Source organism: Saccopteryx leptura, chromosome 2, assembly GCF_036850995.1.
Source record: "Saccopteryx leptura isolate mSacLep1 chromosome 2, mSacLep1_pri_phased_curated, whole genome shotgun sequence".
Classification (NCBI taxonomy): Eukaryota; Metazoa; Chordata; class Mammalia; order Chiroptera; family Emballonuridae; genus Saccopteryx; species Saccopteryx leptura.
Window position 1 is genome coordinate 75,700,782 of NC_089504.1, and position 13,445 is coordinate 75,714,226.

The 13,445-nt window shown below is 43.4% G+C and overlaps 1 long non-coding RNA gene across 2 annotated transcripts in view; it reads right to left on the reverse strand.

The window, feature by feature from the left end:
• Nucleotides 1-13,445, reverse strand: part of LOC136393027 (uncharacterized) — a 63,607-nt gene that overhangs the window by 13,558 nt on the left and 36,604 nt on the right. The window contains exon 3 of one of the 2 annotated variants that reach the window (XR_010749019.1): nt 4,621-4,969. This is a non-coding gene — a long non-coding RNA (uncharacterized lncRNA). Of the gene's footprint in view, nt 1-4,471; nt 4,970-13,445 lie in introns of those variants that run through there. The other variant, XR_010749018.1, reaches the window with a different exon arrangement.

Consider the following 13,445-nt stretch of genomic DNA (forward strand, 5'->3'; position numbering starts at 1 on the left):
CCAGTGTTTTCCTGTAGTATTATACATTTCACATTTTAAAGACTAACACATGAATTAGCTACGCTTAACATAAATAAAACTATTATTTTCATTGACAGGATGCCCTTATAATTATTTTCATTTTTTTTTTACAATTTGATGAAATTGTACTGGGGGAACAGTGCACAAAGACTGTATTCTTTTACAAAGTACAGAGAGATTTTTTGGTTGTTCTAGGTTTCTAAGTATTTTTTTCTAAATATACTCACAAAATATATGCACATACACAGGCTTTTTTTTTTTTTTTTTTTTACAGAGACAGAGAGTCAGAGAGGGGTAGATAGGGAGAGACAGACCGGAACGAAGAGAGACGAGAAGCATCAATCATCAGTTTTTCATTGCGCGTTGCGACACCTTAGTTGTTCATTGATTGCTTTCTCATATGTGCCTTGACTGTGGGCCTTCAGCAAACTGAGTGACCCCTTGCTCGAGCCAGCGACCTTGAGTCCAAGCTGGTGAGCTTTGCTCAAGCCAGATGAGCCCGTGTTCAAGCCGGCAACCCCAGGGTCTCGAACCTGGGTCCTCCACATCCCAGTCTGATGCTCTATCCACTGCACCACCGCCTGTTTAGGCTACACAGGCATTTTTAAAAAGTGAGATCATAGTATAGATTCTGTTTTTGTAGCCTGTTTATTTGTTTATTTTGAGAGTACATTTATGAAAGCTGAAGACAGTGAAGCAAGGACGGGCTTAGGATAGAAGCAGTGACAGGAGAGAGCCCAGGCGGGGCTGCTCTGGCTCACTGGAGAGTCAGAGGAAAGGGGCCTTGGAGACAGGTTCCGGGGGCAAGCCTGGCTGGGACCCTGGTTGCAAGTCTAATGGGGACCTTTAGAGTTGAGGAGATACACACCTCAGAAGGAAGAAAGGCATGGGCCTAAGCCCAGGAGAGAAAGTGCTGAGCCTATTTCTTTTTTACTTAACACAATATAACTCTCTTTTTAAATTAATAAATATAGAACTATAGCTTTCTAATGGATATAACATCACAGATATCACCAATCTTCTACTGGTGGTCATTTAGGTTATTACCCATTATTCTCTTCTATAAAAAATACCTCCATGAATGTCCTATCTACTTATCTAATTAATAATTCTCTTAAAATACACTAAGTAAAAATCACTAGGTCAAAGGATATAGCTATTTCTTTTCTTTTTCCTTTTATTGAATTTATTGGGACACAGGTTTCAAGTGTACAACTCAATAAAACATCATCTGCACACTGCGTCGTGCCCCCGTGGCCCCAAGCCGCCTCTTCGCGTCCCATTCCCCCCCTTTCCCTCCTCCATCTAGCCCACCCCCTCCCCTCTAGCTGTCACCACAGTGTTGTCTGTGTCTACATGTTATGTATATATATTTTTTGGCTAATCCCTTCGCCTTCTTTCATCCAGTACCCCCCCTACCCTTCCCCTCTGATGGCTGTCAGTCTGTTTCACGTAACCTTGCCTCTGTTTCCACTTTGTCAGTTTATTTTGTTCATTACACTACACATACAAGTGAGATCATATGGACTTGTCTTTCTCTGACCGGCTTATTTCACTTAGCATAATACTCTCCATGTCCATCCATCCTGTTACAAAAGGTAAGATTTCTTTTTTTTTTTTTCACAGCCACATAGTATCCTATTGTGTAAATGTACCATAGCCTTTTATCCACTTATCTACTGATGGGCACTGGGCTGCTTCCACATTTTGGCTATTGTAAATAACACTGCAATGGACATAAAGGTATACATATTCTTTTGAATTAGTGTTTTGGGCTTCTTTGGATATATTCCCAAAAGTGGAATTACTGGGTCAAAAGGCAGTTCCATTTTTTATTTTTGACGTAACTCCATACTGTTTTCCACAGTGGCTGCACCAGTCTACATTCCCGTCAACGATACAGGAGGGTTCCCTTTTCTCCACATCCTTGTCAGCACTTGTTTTTTTGAATTTATTGATAATAGCCATTCTGGCAGGTATGAAGTGATATCCCATTGTGGTTTTAATTTGCATCTCTGTGATGATTAGTGATATTGAGCAGTTTTTCATGTCTATTGGTCATCTGTATGTCTTTTTTGGAGAAGTATCTATTCAGGTCTTTTCCCTTTTTTTAAATTGAATTTTTTTTTCTTTGGTGTTGAGTTTTATAAGTTCTTTATAAATTTTAGATATTAAGCCCTTATAGGTATATCATTGGTAAATATGGCCTCCCGTTCAGCAGATTATCTCTCCATTTTGTTGAAGGTTTCTTTTGCTGTGCAAAATTTTTTTAGTTGTATGTAGTCCCGTTGTTTACTTTTTCCTTTGTTTCCCTTGGGAATATAGCTATTTTTTTTTTTTTTTTTTTTTGTATTTTTCTGAAGCTGGAAACGGGGAGAGACGGTCAGACAGACTCCCGCATGCGCCCGACCGGGATCCACCCGGCACGCCCACCCGGGGCGACGCTCTGCCCACCAGGGGGTGATGCTCTGCCCCTCCGGGGCGTCGCTCTGCCGCGACCAGAGCCACTCTAGTGCCTGGGGCAGAGGCCAAGGAGCCATCCCCAGCGCCCGGGCCATCTTTGCTCCAATGGAGCCTTGGCTGCGGGAGGGGAAGAGAGAGACAGAGAGGAAGGAGGGGGGGTGGAGAAGCAAATGGGCGCTTCTCCTATGTGCCCTGGCCGGGAATCGAAACTGGGTCCCCCGCACGCCAGGCCCGACGCTCTACCGCTGAGCCAACCGGCCAGGGCAATATAGCTATTTTAAAAGAAAACTACTATTTATTAAACATGACTTCAATTAACCTTAAATATAATCTAATGTTAATATGTTAATTTTTTATTACATTAAATAGTCACAAAATGTTCCTATTCTAAAATAATCTATAAATAAATCTCAAATAAATTAGAATTTTTAATTCACAGAAAACTTTTGTTACCCCAGGAGGAATTTATTATTTTATGCTATAATTCATCAAGTACTTCTGTCTCCCTGAAAAAGAGCAATGATTTATTAGAACTAATTTCTTTATCACATCTTTCAACAAGATAAAAGATTATAAGAATGACCAGAAAATGATTATTCTTTTTAAAGTCAGGTTCATTGAGGTTTAATTTGTCTAAAAAAAACCTACCCTGTTTAATACACAGACTTATGAGTTTTGCCAAATGTGTATGGTCATGTAAGCACAATCAACATGTAGAAAAGTTCTGTCATCGTCACAAATTTCCTCATGCTTCTTTGTTGACAAACCTGTCCCCAACTTCAGGTCCTGGCCCCACTGATGTATTTTCTACCCATACAGTTTTGCCTCGCCCAGAATTTTATTTTAAAAGACTCATACAGGCCTGTCCTGTGGTGGCGCAGTGAATAAAGCGTCGACCTGGAAATGCTGAGGTCGCCAACGAAACCCTGGGCTTGCCTGGTCAAGGCACATATGGGAGTTGATGCTTCCTGCTCCTCCCCCCTTCTCTCTTTCCGTCTCTCTCCTCTCCCTCTCTCTCTCCTTTCTAAAATGAATAAATTAAAAAAATAATAATAAAATAAAATAAAAACAAAAAAAAAATAAAAGACTCATACAGACTTGTGATACTGACTTCTTTCACTCAGCATGATACTTCTGAGATTTACCCAGGCTATTGTGTTCACTAATAGTCTTTTCCTTTTTTTTTTTTTTTTAAATTTTTTTTCCATTTATTCATTTTAGAAAGGAGAGAGAGAGAGAGAGGGGAGAGAGACAGAGAGAGAAGGGGGGGGAGGAGCAGGAAACATCAACTCCCATATGTGCCTCGACCAGGCAAGCCCAGGGTTTTGAACCGGCAACCTCAGCATTTCCAGGTCGACGCTTCATCCACTGCGCCACCACAGGTCAGGCAATAGTCTTTTCCTTTTTACTGCTGACTAAACACACCAGTGCATGGATGAACCACAATTTGTTTCTCCATTCACCAAGGGAAGGGTGTTTAGTTTCCATCCTTGACAATTGTGAATGAAGCCGATAGAAACATTCACATACAGGTCTTAACGGGAACATAATCTTTTATCTCTCATAGGTAAATATCTAGGACTAGGGTTGATGAATTGTATATTACTCAGGGTTCTCCAGAAAAACAGAACCAATAGGAAATTATATCTAGCCATCCTTCTACCTAGATAGGCAGGGCAATAAAAGTTCATATTGCAGTCTCCAGTCCAAAACTAGCAGGCAGGATGGCAGGCGAGAGACTCAGGAAAGGTTTTTATGTTGCAATCCTGAGGTATAATTACATCTTCTTTGGAAAACCTCAGTCTTTGCTCTTAAAGCCTTTAACTGATCATATAAGGCCCAGCCAAATTATGCAGGGTAATCAGCTTTATTCAAAGTCTACAGATTATAGATGTTAATCATATCTGAAATACACCTTCACAGTTACATCTAGACTAGTATTTGACTAAACAACTAGGCATTATAACCTAGCCAAGTTGAAACAGAAAATTACTCATCACATATGATAAATGTATGTTTAACTGCCAAACTGGTTTCCAATACCCTTTTGTATTCCCACTAGCAATGTATGAGTGTTCGTAAGAGTGATTTTTTTAAGCATTCATTTATTACATACATACCACTTGTCATACTCACTGAGGATGTAAAGAAAATAAGTCAAGGCCCTGGCTGGTTTGCTCAGTGGTAGAGCGTTGGCTCGGTATATGGAAGTCCCAGGTTTAATTCCTGGCCAGGGCACACAGGAGAAATGCCCATCTGCTTCTCCACCCTTCCCCTCCCCATTCTCTCTACTTCTCTCTTCCCCTCCTGCAGCCGAGGCTCCACTGGAGCGAAGTTGGCCCAGGTGCTGAGGATGGCTCCGTGGCGTCCACCTCAGGCACAAGAATGGCTCCTGTTACAACAGAGCATCACCTCCTGGTGGGCATGCCAGGTGGATCCAGGTCATGCACATACAGGAGTCTGTCTTCTGCCTCCCAGCTGCTCACTTCAGAAAAATACAAAAAGAAAAAAAAAGAAAGAAAGAAAGAAAGAAAGAAAGAAAGAAAGAAAGAAAGAAAGAAAGAAAGAAAGAAAGAAAATAAGTCAATACCACCCTGAAGAATATGTCAGAAAACATCTAAAGGAGTGTTCTCTACTTACAAGTATCAACCTTAAAAGGAAGTAGACAAGTTTAAAGGGTTGAATGTGCTGTTGAATGTTATATAGCTAATAACATAATTGACTAGTATATATATATATTGCACTCTTCAAAATTTGGCTGACATTTTTTAATTTAACCACTCCATACACTCCCTCAGCAGAGACCAATATCATAATTAGAAACATAAAACCAAAACACTTAAGTGGTGTTGGTGGAAGACCAACCCTGTCCCACCTTTACCATTGTTCTTACTTTTCTCCCTGGTAAGAGATATCAGCTTTTAGTGAAGAATGGGGGGGGGGGGTATGTAAATCATCTCTGAGTTATCAGGGATGACAGTAAGAAACAACTTTCTATTCTTCTACAGCAGGTGCTTCACTCAGTGCTCAGCCAGTCACCCCATCACTATGGTAACACCGTCCCTCCTTTCCAGTCTAGGGATCTCTGCCTGCCTCAGCTAAAGAAAGGGCCTTGCCTCATTTGCATCAGAAATCAAATAATGTTTTCCATTTCAAACCTCAGTGACTAACTCATGCAAAAGGACTTGGGGCACAGGGATCACAGGCAGAGTGGCTTTGATGGGAATGAGCAGAATTAGCCCAAATGTTATAGCATTCATCTTTAGCATCATTTCACTCTTTAGTAGCATGGGAAACCGGTGACTCAGAACTCAGCAAGCTCACAGAGGAGCAGGGGTCAGTACCAAGTGGAAGAATTTCCTTCTCTCTGGAGAGCTGGAGCGGGTTTTTAGGACGGCTCCCAGCTGGCGCTCCTTCACGCCTGGCCCCACACTGCCCAGTGCTTGCTCAGGACCTCGCTCTCTCTCCTCTTGCCATCATTCTCTTCTGTTTGCGGCAGTTCCCTTTCAGGCTTAATTTGGAGTGGCTGCTTGCCTCGAGGACCCGTCCACCCCCCTCACTGTCCCACTCATCACTGGCAGTGGGCACTGCAGTGTCTGGAGAGGGGACCTGTTTATGCCTCATCCAGTTCTTATTTTCACAGTCTATCCTTCCCTCTTGTCCTCATCCTATTCCCACTCCCACACTTTCTTTCTCATTTCTCTCTCTCATGGTTTTTTGCTGCTTTCTCCCCAGTCTAAGCCTTAGCACCTTCATAAAGGCAGCCACACACATTTCACCCCACTGGAGACGCTCAGGGCTGTGGCAGGTGGCCAGCCACCACACTCCATGCCATACTACACAGGCCCCAATGTCAACCCTGGTGAGTAGATATATATCCATGGTCAAATGATATACGCTCTTCACAGACATAGCCATAGTTTACAAAGCCATATTAGTATGTGGCTATGAATGGAGTCACATTAACTTCAATACATTGTCTAGCTAGATTATTCATATGCCCATTTTTTTCTTCTTTACCAACCAAAACCCAAGTTTAGTGAATACAGCAAAGTGTCAAGCTATTAAAAATGACATTCCCCACCTCCTTAAAGACAAGCAGTGAAACACACATGGTTGTTGGCTGGGGCTTCAGGGAAAGCCCATTAAAGGTGATCACCTGAAACATAACCTTTGGCCTTTCCTCTTTGCTATGGGCTTAATTATGTTCCTCTCTAAAATGCATATGTTGAAGTCTTAATCCCTAGAATGTTACTGTATTTAGACATAGGTAGGGCCTCAAAAGCAGTAATTGTTATCAGGTTGGACCCTAATCCAGTATGACTGCTGTCTTTATAAGAAGAGATTAGGACACAGACAAAGAGGGACGAAGAGAAAGATCACGTGAGAACACTGGGAGAATATAACCATCTATAAGCCACACAAAGAAGCCTCAGAAGAAATTAACCCTGCCACCACCTTGATCTCCAACTTCTATTCTCCAGAACTCTGATAAAATAAATTTCTGTTGTGTAAGCCACCGAGTCTGTGATACTTTGTCATGGCAACCCTAGTAAGTTAATACAGCCGGTTTCTATCTTTTTCACCTCAAAGTGGTGTGACAGGAGAAGCTGCGGCAGCCGGCATGAAACCATGAAAACCATTGCGCTCCTGGTTAAGGATGTGGAACAGAGTCTGAATAGGCCCAGGACATGGATGGCTCTGTGAAGCCACTCTAGCCCACACTGCTTAAGTCTCTGTCATTTCAGATCACTATATTAGTAGCCAAAAGCAGTACCTAAGGAATATGTCTGGTTACTGATTTTGCGCTTTTTACTTAGAATCTCTTTTTTTTTTTTTTTTTTTTTGTATTTTTCTGAAGCTGGAAACGGGGAGAGACAGTCAGACAGACTCCCGCATGCGCCCGACCGGGATCCATCCGGCACACCCACCAGGGGCGAAGCTCTGCCCACCAGGGGGCGATGCTCTGCCCCTCCGGGGCATGGCTCTGTTGCGACCAGAGCCACTCTAGTGCCTGGGGCAGTGGCCAAGGAGCCATCCCCAGCGCCTGGGGCATCTTTGCTCCAATGGAGCCTTGGCTGCGGGAGGGGAAGAGAGAGACAGAGAGGAAGGAGAGGGGGAAGGGTGGAGAAGCAGATGGGCACTTCTCCTGTGTGCCCTGGCCGGGAATCGAACCCGGGACCTCTGCACGCCAGGCCAACACTCTACCACTGAGCCAACCGGCCAGGGCCTTTACTTAGAATCTCTAACCTTCCTGGAGAACTCCTTCACCTACCTCCTTTCTGGTTTTCTGGAACTCCTCTAAAGGAAGGTTCATGTGCAGCAGTCTGCTGGCTCCAGATCTTCCGTCTTTCACTTGTAGACAGCCCCTATCTATCACTCTGACAATCTCTCCCATTGCCACTGCTAATGCACCTTTGGGAGATCTCCAAAGCCAACCTGAAGTGTGCTATCTCCCAAATCTAACCCCGGTGCCAGAGGAGCTGGCCTGGGCCCCTTCTCTGAGCCACACCTGCCCTTGGGTCTCACAGTCCTGACGTCTCTCAACATATCCGCTCCTCCAGCCTCAGCTCAATCCAGCCCATGGAGCTGGGCAGGAGCACACACTACACCAGGGGTCCCCAAACTACGGCCCACGGGCCACATGCGGCCCCGAGGCCATTTATCCGGCCCCACCGCACTTCCGGAAGGGGCACCTCTTTCACTGGTGGTCAGTGAGAGGAGCATAGTTCCCATTGAAATACTTATTGGTCAGTTTGTTTATTTAAATTTACTTGTTCTTTATTTTAAATATTGTATTTGTTCTCATTTTGTTTTTTTACTTTAAAACAAGATATGTGCAGTGTGCATAGGGATTTGTTCATAGTTTTTTTTTATAGTCTGGCCCTCCAATGGTCTGAGGGACAGTGAACTGGCCCCCTGTGTAAAAAGTTTGGGGACCCCTGCACTACACCATCCTCCGGTCATGTGTCCGCTCTTCAATTATTTCAAAATTCCCCTCTTCAATTACAAAGTGAAATCATCTTCTATTTACTTTTTACTTTCCCAAAATGTTTGTAGCATTAAAAATCACATTCACGGGAATCAGTTGCACTTAAGTCTAAATTATCCCAAAAAGCCCTTTCCATTCCAAATTCCAGGACCTCTACTTTCATATTCAGGAGAATGCTCACTTGTGAAAAGACCTTGGGCTAGTACCGTTAACTAATGCAGTAGCTCTGGTGAAAAGGTTGCATCTATGAAAGCCTGCACGCGTGTGGGAGCAATCTTACAATTCATGCTGGCCTCTGTCACTCAGAAGTGGTTCTTTCAGAGCAAGGGTAGCAAGCATAAAAAAATGTCCCAGCCAGCTCATCTTTCTCCCTTTCATGCTGAACAATCACGTCGTTGATCTCATTATTTTGCCACAGGATTTCTTTCATCTGGAATTAAACCTCTTTTCCAGGCTAGAGTGAAACTTATACTATAAAGTTTCAAGTGGCTCTCTCATGAAGGATGGAGGGAGTTTGAATTGTTATTTCTGCTTTATACTTTCTTGTAATTTCCTAAGTTTTCATGAGACAGCACGGGTGCTATAAATAGAAAAGGATGCTGCTTTTCAAAAGAAGGAAAAATCTGTTTTCCTTTCAGATTAATCTTGATAAAAACCCAATTTAAACTATTAGACATTTCTAGTATTTCCTTCCTGAATGGAAAAAAAATGAATGTGCCAGCAGCTTGCATTTTTTACACCACTGATATGATGATTAGATTTCAACCTTAGTGAATAAAAGTTTTCCCCTCTTCTGTGCCCTTGTTAAATTGGATTTTTATTATTTTTTATTTTTTAAATGTTTATTTATTGATTTTTAGAGAGGGGTGGAGAGAAAGAAAAAGAGAAAAACATCAATTTGTTGTTCCACTTATTTATGCATTCATTGGTTGCTCCTTGTACGTGCCTTGACCAGGGATCGAACCCACAACCTTGGCGTATGGGGACAATGCTCTAACCAACTGAACTACCCAGCCATGGTTCTCAGTTGGATTGTTCAGAGAATGTGAACATAACCTTAATAATTTAAATCATACAATTAAATAATTTTTATATATACAATTAAATTTTTAAGGGGCAGAAGAAACAATTGGCAACTACAAATAAGAAAGTCAATCTTCCCGCATGCGCACGCCCACCAGGGGGCGACGCTCTGCCCACCATGGGGCGATGCTCTGCCCCTCCGGGGCGTAGCTCTTTTGCGACCAGAGCCACTCTAGCGCCTGGGGCAGAGGCCAAGGAGCCATCCCCAGAGTCCGGGCCATCTTTGCTCCAATGGTGCCTCAGCTGAGGGAGGGGAAGAGAGAGACAGAGAGGAAGGAGAGGGGGAGGGTGGAGAAGCAGATGGGCGCTTCTCCTATGTGCCCTGGCCGGGAATCAAACCCGGGACTTCTGCACGCCAGGCCGACGCTCTACCACTGAGCCAACCGGCCAGGGCAAGCACAGCATTCTTAACAACTGTTGGGAAATAACATTTGACTTCATTTGGGATCATTTTAGAAAAATTGCCTAATCTCCTTCCTTCAGTTTCCTCCTTTGTAAAGAAGAAATGGTAATACCAACAAAGGTATGAGAATTAAATGAGATGTTCATCCACTTATTCAATGAGTAGTAATTTTTGATGTGTCTAATTGAGGAGCTGATTAAAGAACTTAAATATTTCCCCACCCATCTGTTGCTCATTTTTTCCTGCTACTGTCTGATCTGGTTAACTTGTACTCCTCAGTGCCTCCATCTGAGTGCACAGACAGGGGTGCAACTGGAGGAACATCAGTCAGTGTTGCTTCAACTTCAGTACCTTCATATTGAAGAAATAAGGACTTTTATCCACTAGTTCTCGATTTTATTTATACATGCTCTCCTAGTCTTCTCACTCTGGGGTTCTTTTTACTCAGTGCCCTGAATCAGGGTATTTGTTGGGGAAAAGCACAGTCTTGCTAAAGAGCTCCACCAACTGGAGCCCAGAGCTGGAGCTGACCTCACTGCCACTTGCCTGCCCCCTCTCCGTGCCCCCTGGCTGAATGAAAAGCCTCAGGGCTGCCTTTGGCCCCTGCAAGCCAGGGTTCACCTCCGCCTCCAGTCCAAGCCCCAGTCTGATGATGAAGATGACAGCCAGCAGCTCCTGATCACTTACAATGTACTTACATCCCATTTACTTCTCACTTAATATCTAATCTATTTGGCTGAGTCATATGAAATCGCCATTTCCATAAACCAACAATGATTAAATATTAGTAACTTCATATGGCTCAACCTAATAGTTTCCATTTTTACTATGGTCATTTTATACCTGAGGAAACTTGTTTCCTAAGAAAGCCCTGGATCTTTTCATCTCTTGCCTCCTAAGCCACTTGGAGGGAAGCGCCCAGCCTGGGAAACCCCACTCTACAAGGAGAGACAGTCCAGGCAGCGCCTGTGCTCTAATCCCGAATGGGCCCTCAGCCCCCTCCTCCTGCACCCTGCTGGCTTCACAACCTCATGGAAACCTGGAGATGCCGCTCTGCAATTAACCATTTCAATCTGTACAAAGAACTATATACAATACTTCAAAGTATTCTTGTTTGCCTCTCTTATTTTAAAATTTTACTTATTGGTTTTACAGAGAAAGAAGTAGGGGAGAGAGAAGTATCAACTCATAGTTGCTTCACTTTAGTCATTCATTCTTGTTTGTCGTATGTGCCTTGAAACCAGGCAAGTCCAGGGTTTCAAACTGGCGAACTCAGTGTTTCAGGTCGACACTCTGTCCACTGCACCACCACAGTCAGGCTTGTTTACCTCTTAAAGCGTTATTGTTGGTGCCACAGCAATTAATAGTAAAATAAAAAATTTGGTTTGACTTGTGGTAGCGTAGTGGATAAAATGTCAACCTGGAACACAGAGGTCGCCAGTTTGAAACCCTGGGCTTGCCTGGTCAATGCACATATAAGAGTTGATGCTTCCTGCTCCTCCCCCACTTCTCACTTTCTCTCTTCTCTCTAAAATGAATAAGTAAAATCTTTAAGAAAATTTTTTTTAAAGTTTAAAAAAAAAGAAAGAATTTAATCATAGTTTATTAATGTCAGATTGCCCTTATCTAGAGGAAAAAGTAATTAGGTGGATATAGTGCATGTGTTCATGTATCCAGATTTGTCTGATTCACAAATGTATGCATATTCCTTCTCTTTCTTAGTCTATCTATATACGTATCTATTTTGATGTTCTCATGGTTACCTGCTCAATGAACAAAGTATTATTCTATTATTTGTCGAGACAAGTGTAAATTTGGAAATCAATGCCAAAGCTCATTGTAATACTTATTAGACATCTCATTTATTTATATGACAAACATTTATTTTTATTTATTTATTTATTTTACAGAGACAGAGAGAAAGTCAGAGAGAGGGACAGATAGGGACAGACAGACAGGAACAAAGAGAGACAAGAAGCATCAATCATTAGTTTTTCGTTGCAACGCCTTAGCTGTTCATTGATTGCTTTCTCATATGTGCCTTGACCGTGGGCCCTCAGCAGATGGAGCAACCCCTTGCTCGAGCCAGCGACCTTGGGCCCAAGCTGGTGAGCCTTGCTCAAACCAGATGAGCCTGTGCTCAAGCTGGCAACCTCGGGGTCTCGAACCTGGGTCCTCCGCATCCCAGTCTGACGCTCTATCCACTGCGCCACCGCCTGGTCAGGCGACAAACATTTATTGAATACTCTAATGGTTAACATTATGTGTCATCTTGGTGAGGCCATGGTACCCAATTTTTTAGTCAAAGGCTAGTGTAGATGTCGCTGTGAAGATATTTGTGGATATGATTAACATTTATATTCAGTTGACTTTAAGTAAAGCAGATTACCTTGATAAAGCCTCATCTAATCAGCTGAAAGCTTTAAGAGCTACCTGGTAGGTGGGAGCAGTTACAGTCATAGCCCATCGGGTTATTGGAGAGGAAAGGTGGCCAGGAGGGGCAGAGAGAGGGATTAAGGTACTTCAGAGTTCCTTTGAGGTTGGGGTTAGGAGTCGTGGAAGTGAAGGATTGGGAGCTGGAAGGGTGGGAGTTTGTGGTCAGATGGTGGGCTTTTAGAGTTTTGGATTTTAGAGGAGGAACTAGTCAGATCCAACTTGTCACCGTTAAAAAGTAATAACCTTTGATATGAGGTCCAGAGGATAGAAGCAATATAGAGAAACATCAGTAGAGAGAACCATCCGTCTCTCTGCCTTGAAGCCTGAAATTAAGAGGAAGTGGTGTACTCAGCACGAACTAGACATTGAGAGCACGGCTGGACCTAGAGGGTGTGATGCTGAGTGAAATAACAAATATCATATGATTTCAGTTATATGTGAAATCTAAAAAACAAAAGAAATGAAGCAACAAAACAGAAACAGACTCTTAGGTACAGGGAACAAACAGACGGACAGTTGCCAAATAGGAGGTGAGCTGGTGGGAAGTTGGGTGGAAAAGGTGAAGGAATTAAGAAGTACAAACTGACAGTCACAAAATAAGTCATGGGGAAAGTGTCCACCAGCAGATCAGTGGATAAACAAAGCTGTGGTACACTTACACAATGGAATACTACTCGGCTGGGAAAAAGAAGGAAATCTTGCCTTTTTTTTTTTTTTTTTTTTTTTTCTTCTGAAGCTGGAAACGGGGAGAGACAGTCAGACAGACTCCCGCATACGCCCGACCGGGATCCACCCGGCACGCCCACCAGGGGCGACGCTCTGCCCACCAGGGGGCGATGCTCTGCCCCTCCGGGGCGTCGCTCTGTCGTGACCAGAGCCACTCTAGCGCCTGGGGCAGAGGCCAAGGAGCCATCCCCAGTGCCCGGGCCATCTTTGCTCCAATGGAGCCTTGGCTGCGGGAGGGGAAGAGAGAGACAGAGAGGAAGAAGGGGGGGGTGGAGAAGCAAATGGGCGGTTCTCCTATGTGCCCTGGCCAGGAATCGAACC